Raw genomic sequence first — 12393 nt, 5'->3', positions numbered from 1 at the left:
GAGTCGACCTTTACGTTCGACCTGGTCCGCAAAAGGGTTGCTACCCTCCAAGAGGCATTGATGGAAGCCGAAGCCTACATACAGGCGACGGAGCTTTGCGCCATCAAGCACTCGTCAGAACCGAAAAGGTCCGACAGGAAAGAGAGCCGGTCTGCTCAGCCGGCCAAGAAAGAAGAGAGCAAGAAAAGAAAAGAAGTCTGGGCGGCGGACCGTTCTGGTTAGCCGTCCCAGAAGAAAAAGAGAGAGTTGAAGTTGTACGTCCCCAAGTACGAGTTCAACAAGGACTGCTCCTCCATCCTCATGGAGATCAAAGACCGGTTGACCCTTGAAAAACCGGCAGCAATGAAGAGTCCCATCAACAGCCAGGACAAGAGTAAGTACTGTCAGTTCCATGAGGATGTCGGCCATGACACCAATGGCTGCTATAGCCTCAGGCGGCTATTAGACCGCCTGGCTGATGAGGGGGCTTTAAAGTCCTATCTGGTGAAGTCCAAGGGTAACTCCAAAGCAAACAGTGGACAACCGTCTAAGAAGCCGGCTGTGAGCTCTGACACTGATGAATAGCACATCTTTACCATAGCAGGCGGCTTCACAGGAGGGGGTCCTACCATCCGGGGTACCAAGGACAACATCCGGAAGCTGGTCAACTCAGTGGATGAGGGCTAGACGTTGAAAGACACCTTCCCTAAGGTCCTCATCTCTGAGAAGGATCGGGGAAAGGTCAGGCAGCCTCATGATGACCCAATTGTCATCGAATGCAAGGTTGCCAACCGACGGGTGGGCCGGATCGTCATCGATATCGGGAGCTCGTCTGACCTTATCAGCTATCAGTGCTTGGCAAATCTAAAGTACAAGCCTGACAGCATGCACAAGGCTTCTCACCCCCTAGTTGGCTCTGGGGGTGGGGTAGTGCATCCAGTGTGGAGGATTGACCTACTCATCCGGCTAGGAGAGAATGGGGAAGGATGAAAAATGGTCGTCAAGTTCTTGGTGGTCGAAGAATTGACCGCTTACAATCTGATTTTGGGCCGTCCAACCCTTAACGAGTCCAAGGCAGTCATTATCCCATCCCTTATGCTGATCAAATTTGAGAGGGATGACGGGTCAGTGGGTTCCCTAAACGGGGATTAGAAGACCTAGGGAGTGTTACCTCTCAGACGTCAAGCCTACTGTGGCCGCAGCCGGCCAAGACAAGGAACCCATTGACCTTGATGACTTCAAGGAAGCCGCGCCTGCTCCCAAAGCAACCAGCAAAAAGAGAAAGGCGGACCACCTGGTGGCCGTAAAAAAAGAGAAGCAATAGCAATCACTGATCAGGGAACGATCAGAGGATCTCCGTCCCCAGCCGGCTGGTGAAAATATTGACATTGTTTTAGATGACAGCCGTCCGGAGTGAACCGTAAAAGTGGGACGGTTGCTTTTGCCAAGTTGGGTGCAGATTTGCACCAACTATTGAAGGAATTCAAATAAATTTTTGCCTTTTAAGTAGAAGAGATGCCAGGCGTCAGCCCAGATCTTGTTGTCCACAAACCATCCGTGAATCCAAAAAAGAAGCCGATTAGGCAAAAGAAAAGGAACCACGGCGAGGAAAGATCTCAGGCGGCAGCCGTCGAGGTCAAGAAGCTACTGGATGCCGAGTTCATTCGGCAATGCTACTACCCGGATTGGGTAGCCAATGTCGTCCTTGTGAAAAAGCCGAATGGAACCTGGCAGATGTGTGTTGATTACACAAATCTGAATAAGGCATGTCCTAAGGATAGTTATCCACTTCCAAAGATCGACAGTCTGGTCGACTCTATAGCCGGCCATGCCTTGATGAGCTTCATGGACACCTACTCAGGCTTCCATCAGATACCCTTGTGGAAAAAAGATCAAGAGAAGACGGCATTCGTCACTGATCAAGGATTATTCTATTATACGGTTATGCCGTTTGGGCTGAAGAATGTGCCTGCTACCTTCTAACGGATGATTAATACGGTCTTCATTAATCAAATAGGGAGGAATGTAGAGGCGTACATTGATGACATGATAGTCAAATCTAAGCTCCAGACGGATCACCTTGCCGATCTCCGAGAAACCTTCACCACCCTCAAGCGGCATAAGGTCATGCTTAATCCCAAAAAGTGCGTCTTTGGTGTTGAGTCCGGGAAGTTTCTCAGATTCTTGATTGATCAAAGGGGAATAGAGGCAAATCCTGAAAAGGTACAGGAGGTGATTAACATGAAGTCACCCGGCACTGTCAAGGAAGTCCAAAAACTTACCGGTTGTCTGGCGGCATTGGGGAGATTCCTTAGCTGGTCAGGTAACAAGTGCCTTTACTTCTTTCAGGCAATCAAGAAGAAGACTAGATTTGAATGGGGGGAGAATGTTGAGGCGGCATTCCAGAATTTGAAGGAGCACCTCCACTCATTGCCACGGCTGGTTAGCCCTCTAGCAGGAGAGGTTCTCTATATGTACTTGGCCGTCTCAGATTATGCCTTCAGTGTCGTTCTCCTAGCTGAGAGAGACGGCATTCAGCTCTCGGTCTATTTCATTAGCCATGTTCTCCGAAATGCTGAGCTGCGATACCCCTTGGTTGAAAAATTTGGCCTCGCCCTGTTTATGGCAGTTAAGAAGTTGAAGCCATACTTCTTGGCATATTTGGCGGTGGTATACACAGATCAACCTCACAAGCGGTCAATGACAACCTTGGAGTGATCCGGTAGAATGCTCAAGTGGGCCATTGAAATGCAAAGTCTGGAAATTTCCTTCGAACCTAGAATGGCACTGAAGGGTCCGACTTCATTGTTGAAATGACAAGGCCGGCTCAGCCGAAAAATGTCGATCAGGTTTAGAAGGTTTATGTAGACGGGAGCTCTACTATGAACGGTTGTGGTGCAGGCGTAATTTGGAAGTCTCCGGATGGGGACAAATATGTTTACGCATTACGGTTCAAGTTTCAAGCCTCAAATAATGAGTAAGGCGGTATACGCATGTGTAAGGCGGCAGGGGCAAGAAAAGTTGACGCCTGCTCAGATTCTCAGTTGATCATTAGTTAATACCATGGTGACTATGAGGCCACCCATCCGGCGATGATCAAGTATCTGCAAGCGGTCAAAGATGAGGTCGGGACACTTGACAAATTTCATCTAAGTCAGGTGCCCAGGTCAGAAAACAATCAGGCGGATGCATTGTCCAAATTGGCATCATCCGCCACTTGTGATACGCCTAGGTCAGTCTTCTGGGAAGTCATGGAGAAAAGAAGCATTGAACATGATCCCATTCGAATTCTTGACCGAAGCTCTACCTGGATGGATGCCATATCTGGCAGACGGTACTTTGTCGGACGCCCCTTCAAAAGCGGTTGTGCTGAAAAAGCGAGCCTCAAAAGTTTTGAAATCTACAAGGGGGAGCTCTTCAAAAACGGTTACCTCCAGCCGTTACTGAAGTGTGTTACTCCTGAAAGGGGAAAAGAGGTTCTAGTGGATCTGCACTCGGGCTTTTGTGCATCACATATAGGCGGCAGAACTCTAGAAAAAAGGGCTAGACAACAAGGTTAATTTTGGTCCACTCTTGAGGAAGACGCCATGGAAATGGTGAAGAAGTGTGACAAGTGCCAATGGTTTGGCCGACTCATACACCGTCCGACCTTAGATTTAACGGCTATCTACAGCCCGGTTCCATTTGCAAAATGGGGCATGGACATCATAGGTCCATATACGCCTGCTTCAGGCGGGCGGAGGTACATCCTGGTGGCTGTAGACTACTTCACCAAATGGGTTGAGGCAGAGGCGGTTAAGGGCATTAAGACAAAGGATGTCATCTCTTTCATCTGGAGAAACATCATCACCCGGTTTGGTGTGCCTATGTCCATGGTCTTTGACAATGGCCCTCAGTTTGAAACGCCTACCCTCAATAGCTGGTTAGGAGATTAAGGGATCTCACATTGCTTTGCATCAATTGGCCGCCCCAAAGAAAATGACCAGATTGAAGCCTTCAACAAGCTCATCTCAGACGGCATAAAGAAGAAAATTGAAAGGGCTGCATTCTATGGGCGGACGAGTTGCCTCATGTCCAATGGGCCATCTGAACAACTAAAAAAGGGGCAACCGATGAAACCCCGTTTCTCATGACATACGACACTGAAGCTGTCCTGCCAATTGAACTTTATGAGCCAACACTCCGAATCATGCTCTATGATGAAGAGCCAAATTGGGAGGCCATGCGTCTAGCATTGGATTCACTCCCGGAGCGCAAGGGCAATGCTGCCTTGTGGGAGGGCCCCTACCGGATTTTAAAAGAAGTTAGAGGCGGCACCTACCACCTGGAAACTCCAGACGGCAGGCAGCTAGCCAGAACCTGGAATGTAGATAACTTGAAAAAGTACTACTTCTAAGGACTTGTAAATTTTTTGTAAATAGAGTATATTAATGAAAGTGTACTTTATTTCTACTATCTTTTGTATATAAAGTCCCATCTGTGCAATGCACAACCAGGCAACTACCAAGTCCCATGTGCAGTGCACAACCAGGCAACCGTTTGCTCTAAACTGAGTAGAAGGCTAAGTATTGAACTTAGCTATTCATAAGGCCAATGGCCGAACACATTTTAAACTGCCTGCTCCAACATGAGCAGGCATTCGGCGACGCTCATTTGGGTGAATTCGTCGAACAGAACATCTCCCTTCCGGGTGGTACATTGTTCTATAGTGTTGGGTTTCGTAGTGACCCACACTACGCGGAATGAAACCTGCCAAGACCCGCCCCCATAATAAATGCAATTAACAAGCAAAACATAATTAAATACAAGAAAGGATAAAAGATTATACCTTTGACGCGTGCTTCGCTCAACTATGAGCTCTTACTTGAACCCCGAAAATACGAGGTCTCCAACGGGATCATACCCTCGAACCCGACCCGAGCGTCCTAAGTCTCAAAGGTTAGTCGAGACCCGGACAAATAAAACTATGAGTTTTACGAATCAAGGTTTACTCAAATCAAGAGTTGCCTTTTAATTCCACTCAAGGTTATCCCATTCCCAATACCTTAGCAAGGTATTTATAGGGAATTGGGTCCTTGATTTCCAATCTCCCACCAATGTGGGAGAGTTGGTAAAATCAATAATTTATTTAATTCCAAATTAAATAAATAATTAAGTTAATCACATTGCGACAAGTGGCACAATCACATGCTAATGAGTGATGACCAAGGTTAGGTGGGGGGGACCATTTGCTTTGCCCCCTAAGGCCCTTGATTGGTCCCCACAATCATGCACAAACCGGCACAAGGCTTCTGGGCATGCAACCAGCTAGGCACGCCAGCTAGTGCTGCCAGCTAGCACCAGCCAGCAAGCCCCTCATCACCCCATCCAGCATATACGTGCTGTGCTGGGTGATGCTTGTGCTGCTGCTGCGTGCTAGTGCTAGGCGCTGCTAGCGTTGGCCCTTGCCTCTCTCGCACACGCACACGCTCTACACATAGCCACTCGCACCCTACGCACAGCCAGCTTAGCCAGCGTGCCTAAGCATGCAAGGCCCTAGCATGCGTGCTAGGCGATGGTGCACATGCACTTGCACGCACGCAAGCCATTGTCATTGCGATGGTGCTGTGCGTGGTGCTAGGCCTGCGATGGTGCTTGGGCAGCGTGTTGCGATGGTTCGATAGGCCTAGGCACAAGCACACACACATACGCATAGGCCCAGCATTGCGATGGCTGCGCTTGGTGCGTGTGGCCTGCGATGGTGCCTAGGCACTCGCACACGCCCAGCGTGCTGTGATGCTAGGCAAGCACCCTTGCTAGTACTTGGTGCTAGCGATGGTGCTGCCATGCTAGGCACGCACGCACGCTAGCACCTAGTGCCAGCGATGGTGCGCCTAGCACACCTAGTGTGCTTAAGCTTGAGCCTAGCCATGCTAGGTGCATGCTAGCTCGAACTAGCCTAGTATCCACATGGTTAGACCATTGTGATGCTACGACTACGCTCGTACTTGTCGCTTGTGATTTTGCGACGCTCGGTCTCGACGCCCTAGGCTCGATATCCGACGTCTGTATTCGTAAAACTCCGTCGACTCATTAAATCCTTCGGATTAATTCGTCGTCTCGGATCAGTTGTTCGATTGGGTTTGACCCGAAGGGTTCAGTTAAGATAAAGCTATAATATTAATTATACCTTAATATTACTAATCGGAAGCGGCCTCCACCTAGGCATTCCGATCACTTGACCTTACTGAGGAATTAGCTCTGTAATAATTCTGAACCTCTATCAGAATAATACACTTGTTGGAAGGACACCATTCCTTTCATATAGGTCATAACTCAAACGGCTTTAACCGACTATCTAGGTTAAAGATAACTCATGGCTGTTTGAATAATCAATCGAAATCAAGATACCACCGGTTATTGCCTCAAGGCAACGCAGACGGTAATTTACATCTTGGTCTGTAGCCGGCTTTTGCCAAAAAGCACTCCAACCGGCTACAAATTCCATAAGCAAGGTCAAAACCTTGTCATTTAATCCGCAGTTGGTTAAGATGCATACGTCCGGCCACAGGCCGCCTGCATACCGATCAACAGCACTGCCGGATACCCAAAGGGTAATTCGCAGCTGATTAAAAGAATAATCTAGGTTAGGCTTAGCCGGCACCGCCAGCAGATCTAACTTAAGAGTAATTCTATTTTAAAATGGTTAAGGACCGCCTATTTATTAGTCCGGATACTTGTATGGACGGTTGCCTGCTTAAAGTTGGATTACTATAAGCATACAACCGTCCGGGGCAGACAGAGCCAATGCATCCGGCTTACCGCATGTAACAATTCAAATCGCAAAAAGAAAAATTTGTACGAGGCAAAAATTGCAAAAATTGAAGCAAATTATATCAAGGCAAAACTGACACAGTCGGCAATTATATTTAAAGAAGATTGTCAGTCGGACCTACGTCCGGGGAAATTAGATACATGCTTAAAAATACACGGCACGCAGGCCGGATGAAGGCAGGAAGCATAAAATATATTAAGCTACGGATGGTGCTGTCGTTGCTATTGTTGTGACGGTTGACCCTGGCTGGCAAGAGGGGCTTCTTGAGTTTGCTGGGTTTGGGCTTCGCCAGCCTCACCCGGCACCAGCTCTTCCGCATGCTCCTCCTCCTTTGGGATGCCGACCCACTCTTCAAAGGGCGCCGACTTCTCGGTCCCGAGAACTTGGGCGTCAAATACTTCAGTAGCGTATTTGTACCTCAAATCAAAGAAGGTATAGTCGGTGTCCGGATGGATCATGGACCAGGCTATCTTCATGCGCTCCTCGCAGTCGTGCTCATTCTCGGTGACCAGCCGGTCCTGTTCAGCCGCCAGCTTGTCCTTGTGCTCCGCTTGGGTCTGGGCCAACTCATTTTTTAGCCGGTTGACCTCAGCCCGCAGCTCGGTGTTCTCCTTATCAGCCGCCCCCAAGGCTTTGACGTCAGCCTGGAGTTTTTTGACTTGGAGATCTAAGTTGGCTCCCTTTTTGTTGGCTGCATCAGCAGCAGCCATGAGCTCCTTGATCAGCTCCTCCTGTTTCATCTCCCGGCTTTTAGTTTGGATTTCAAGCATAAGGGAGCTATATTGGGTAACATCTATGAGTTCGACTGCCCGTCTCTAGGCATCCGTTAACTCCTCTTGCTTTTTCCGCAAGGGGACCTTCATCCCATCTACCCTCAACATCACTTGCAAAGTCAGCTGGAAAGAAGTTAGCTTCTCAATTATGCTACAACCGGCAATGAACAAAATGGCACAAAAGCCCCCAACTGGTGTATTACCTCAGCCAGCAGTGAGTTGATGCGGTCAATGTTAACCTGGTTGATACCCGGTACCGCCTCCTTTTCGGACCGGGTAAGGGTCCTCAGCATTCTCTTGGCATAATTTTGCAGATCCGGCCAACGAGAAGAGGCATATGCCTCATGAGATTTATTGATTAAGTACTGAGCATATGCAGCGCTTATATTCTGTCGGCTGCCTGAAGAATCCCCTGACTAGGTAGCTTGGGACTTGACTCGAACAGGCCCAAGCGGCCAGGGGGGATCAAAGGTGAGAGCAGTACCTTGATTTTCAGGATGAGGGGTCACGCCACCCCCAGCCGCATTGGAATCGGATGCTACAACAAGCACCCGGCTTGAGAGAACCTCGGGCTCCCCAGTCCTGGCCTCAGCCGTCCCTAGGCTCAAGCCCAGATCTCATAGACTTTTGCCTGCTAAAGTAGGCCTCTCAAGAGCCGGCGGTCTTCCGGTAGAGGCAGGGGCAGCCGGGACCCTCCGCCTTTGTGAAGTAGGCATGGAGGGCTTCTCTCCTGACCTCTTCAACATTTGTCTAATGGAGCAGGGAACATTCTTGCTCCCCGTCTGCAAAAGAATACAAAGCAGCCGGTTAGTATCAACATGAGCTACAAACAATACAAGCGGTAGAGAGATCAGCCAGTTCTTACCCCATCATCTTTGGCCGCCAGTTGGGCCCGTTTCTTCTCTAGCTATTCCGTCCGGATTTCAGCGGCTGACTTAACCGGAGTTTTTTTTTTTGGAGGAACCATCTCGAGTCCTTTCTCTACAAAGAAGAAGAATAAGAATTAGAAACTATTCAAGCATCACATAGACGACAAAGTGTGCCAGTTAACAATCAACATACGTTTACTCCAAAAGGTGCTAAGGCCACAGGTGGAAAGGAACGCCTCGTCCTTGAGCCAATCCGGATGAGGGACCCAAAATTTGGGGACAATGACTTATGTCCCATCATCCAGAGGCAAGGTGGTCTTCTTGAAAAGACTCGTCTCTTGATTTGATCTCAGGCCCTCTCCGGTATTTTGGGAGGGCACACTTCTTTCCCAGGAGAGCCGGGTGCTTATTGTAACGACGCAGCCAGTGGTTCTATTGCGGAGAAGGGGAAGAGAACAGGTAAAATTTGGTCTTCCAGCTGCTCCACTTAGACGGCTTTTCCAGCATCATCATATACTCCGGATGTGTGGTCAACGTATACCACGCATTCCAGCCGCCTGGGGCACGACTGAGGTAATGCATATGTGCAAACGCCTCCCAGCTAGGCGTTATGTCCTGTATCTTGCAGGCGGCGATGTATCCAAGAATGTTTACTCATGAATTGGGTGTTAGCTGCCAGACGCCAAGGTCGTAACCCCTTAGAATGACTTTAATTGTGTTGTGGAGGGGAACCGGAGACAGTGAAGTTTCCCAATCTACAATCCTAGCCCCCTAGCAGGTAACCGTTCTCTACGCACTTCTTGGGGCGGAGCCAACGACCCACTAAGACTAACATATCTACAACTACATCCCCGAGCGGCAGTCAAACGAGGGCGTGAATGCGAGATGCCAGCGGAATGATCGGCCGGACAGAGGCTAGGGCTACTTTCTTCCCCACCGCGTCTTTCCTTGTGTGTCGGAGATATAAAGCGAGTACACCGAAAAAGAACGGGAACTGACTCGATCTATTCTATGGCGAAGCATCCAAAGCATAACTGCACACTCACCTGATCTTTGCCGAGAGATAAGAGCATTCGGTGAAACCGGTGAACTACACTTGCTTCTGGATAGATGTGTGGGGCAGAGGGCTCGTGGTACCTCCTGCTCACCCTTCCTCCCGGCTTTGAATGCCGCCTCATAGCATTCGAAGTAATCATCGGCATGATCTCAGTCGTCATCCCAGATGACGGATGCCTCAACAGGCGGCACAACGATTTCCCATCCGACCCTACCGGGCGCTTTTCCAAAAATGCCGGAAGGGTTGCATTTAAGTTGACCACGTCTCGCGCGATCATGTGCGCCTCCGTTGGATTATATATTGAGGGCCAATTATATGCCTCCTCGTCCTCTTGAGGGGCATTCGACTCCATCGTTGACTTAGTGGAGTCGGATGCTGGATGGTCTCTTCACCATCTGAGCTCCCGGATTCCTCCAAGATCTCATCTCCGGACGTGCTAGGTACGCCCGGTTGGTCATAAGGAACATCATCAACCGGAGCTTTGGCTGAATCACCTGATTGGTACTCAGGGTCTACAGCTATCCATCTAGTCCGAGCCATTTTTTCCTGCACATGAACAGAGACGGTCGGATTCGCAGAAGAGTAAGGGTGGTCCAAACACCCCCAGACGGCATCCCCAGTCCTAGATTCAGCCATGTCCGATGACCGGTTGACAACTGCCCTAGACCGTGCCGTGTGTGTGTTGGGTGAGTCCATTATTCTCTAACATTCTATACAATCAGGAAAACCTCAAAAAAGTTGCAAGGGGCAGAGACGGTACCTTGAAGTTGTAAGAAACTTTGAAGACGGTTGACTTGCTTAAGTTAGCAGCTGGAAATCTTCTTTGTTGCTTGGAGATGCCCTAGACGGTTTCCCGGACGTATCCCTTCGAAGAGAAATTGAAATTTGTAGAAGATCCAACCGTTTTTTCCAAAATGTGGCTTAAAGATACCATAGGCGGTAGAGACCGACTGTGGGTGTTTTGAAAGCTAGAGAAAATAAGCGAAGGGTCAGACGATTTTGAAGAGGATGGATTGAAGATGCCAAAACGGTAATAGACCGGTTGTGGGTCTATTGAAAGAAAGAAGAGAAAATTGACTAACGTCAGGCAAAGAACACTCAGACGGTATCCGGATGTGTCTGAAAAGAAGAAGCTGGTTGAATGCAAAGCAGCCGGTGTCAGAGTTTTTTTTCTCAAGAAGATTTTGAAAAATTTGTAAAGTGTTGAAATGAGAGGAGGAAGCCTCCCATTTATAGGAAGGGGCAGAAGGCGAACCGTACACCTCCCCCTCCAATTCAAATTCGAAATTCGAATTCAAAAAAAAAGGAAAAAAAATGGAGGGAAGGAGACGAATTGTCACCTTCCTAGAATGTGACACCTGTCACAGGTGCCACGTGGCAAGCCATGTCACACTTATGAGGGGCAAATGTTTGGGGTAAACTACCCTATGCCACGTGGACCAATGACATGCTGACACGTGTCAGCCTCAGAAAGGCCCAATGGGATCCAATCTTCCGCTGACACGTGGCACTTTAACCCTAAAAGGGGAACTGATCCCTTCCACTATAAATAGGGGAAAATCCTCATTTATTACATATTCATAAATACAAACACAAAAACCGAGCAATATTAATTGCAGAATTCTCTCAGAATCAGAGACAAAATCCATCTACTTTCCGCACATTTATACATCCGGAAAAGTTCTAACTTGATCGTCGGAGGCGGAAGTCCACCTGACCGGAGTTTCGTGGTTTTGCAGGTACAGACGGTCAGCGCGCATTCCCGGAATTGTAACTCTCCCGAGGGACTCTAAAAACCCGAAACAACGGAGTACTATTTTATATAGCTCTCTTTTTTTCATTATATCCGTGCATCGCACGGGAGCTAATCTAATGATTAAAATATTCTAAAATCACCTGGTATAGAGAGAAATGAGGAGAGAGATAGGAAGATAGAGGTCTATATAGTTTTTGGTCAGATTGACTCACTTGATGGGGGAGGGGGCACATGTTGATTATTCAATTGAAAGCTTATATATTACCATTGAATCTTCAGTGATACTATTTATACATAAATTTAGTACAACTGAATGCATATATAATATCACTATAAGCATATATAATATCATTGTATGTTAAGTGGTACTTTCTCCGTTTCTTTTAGTTGCTACACTTTCCTATATTAGAAATTGTTAATTAGTTGCAACACTCTCCTTTTTTTACATTCTTTTCTCTCTATATCTATCGTACCCACATGGGTCCATCTTATTTTTCTCTCTATCTCTCTCCTCTTAAAAAATTGTCTAGGAGACCGTGAAAATAAAAGTGTAGCAACTAAAAAAACAGCGGAAGTACTATTGATCATTCAATGATACCAAAATATGCATTTGTTTGTACATATGTGTTATTACATGAATGCCCCTTGTTATGCATTTATACATGCATAACAGTCCTCCTTTTAAAATCCCTCACAATTTTATTGCTAGCTTACCGTGGATTAGAGTACCAATTATTTAACTAGTTGCAAATATTTAGGTCAAAATTTAAACTTAAATTTTGTAAATAACCACCCCTTCTTTGCAAATTAGACTATTTCCAATTGAATATCTTGTTTTTCTATATTCTCTCCAAGTTTTAAGTCGGAAATTCTCATTGCTACCATTTTGATATTGACTTTTTTCATTGAAACACTCCTGAATCAATTTTTGCATTTCCACTGGTACACATATGGTTTGGTCTTTTTCACAACCGTGACTAACAAAGTTAAAAACTATTAAATTAAATAAAATTAATTAATTAGGGAAAAGACTATACCCCTTTTAAACATCTAATGTCTTGATTTGTGTGTGAAAAATTGTTGGGTTGAAGTTTTGAGGGTTATTTTAGCCCTAAAGGGTCCAAATTGACCTTGAAATTAGCAAA

This window comes from Chenopodium quinoa, unplaced genomic scaffold, assembly GCF_001683475.1.
Source record: "Chenopodium quinoa cultivar QQ74 unplaced genomic scaffold, ASM168347v1, whole genome shotgun sequence".
Classification (NCBI taxonomy): Eukaryota; Viridiplantae; Streptophyta; class Magnoliopsida; order Caryophyllales; family Amaranthaceae; genus Chenopodium; species Chenopodium quinoa.
The sequence above is the reverse complement of the archived record's forward strand: the minus strand, read 5'-3'. Positions refer to the sequence as shown.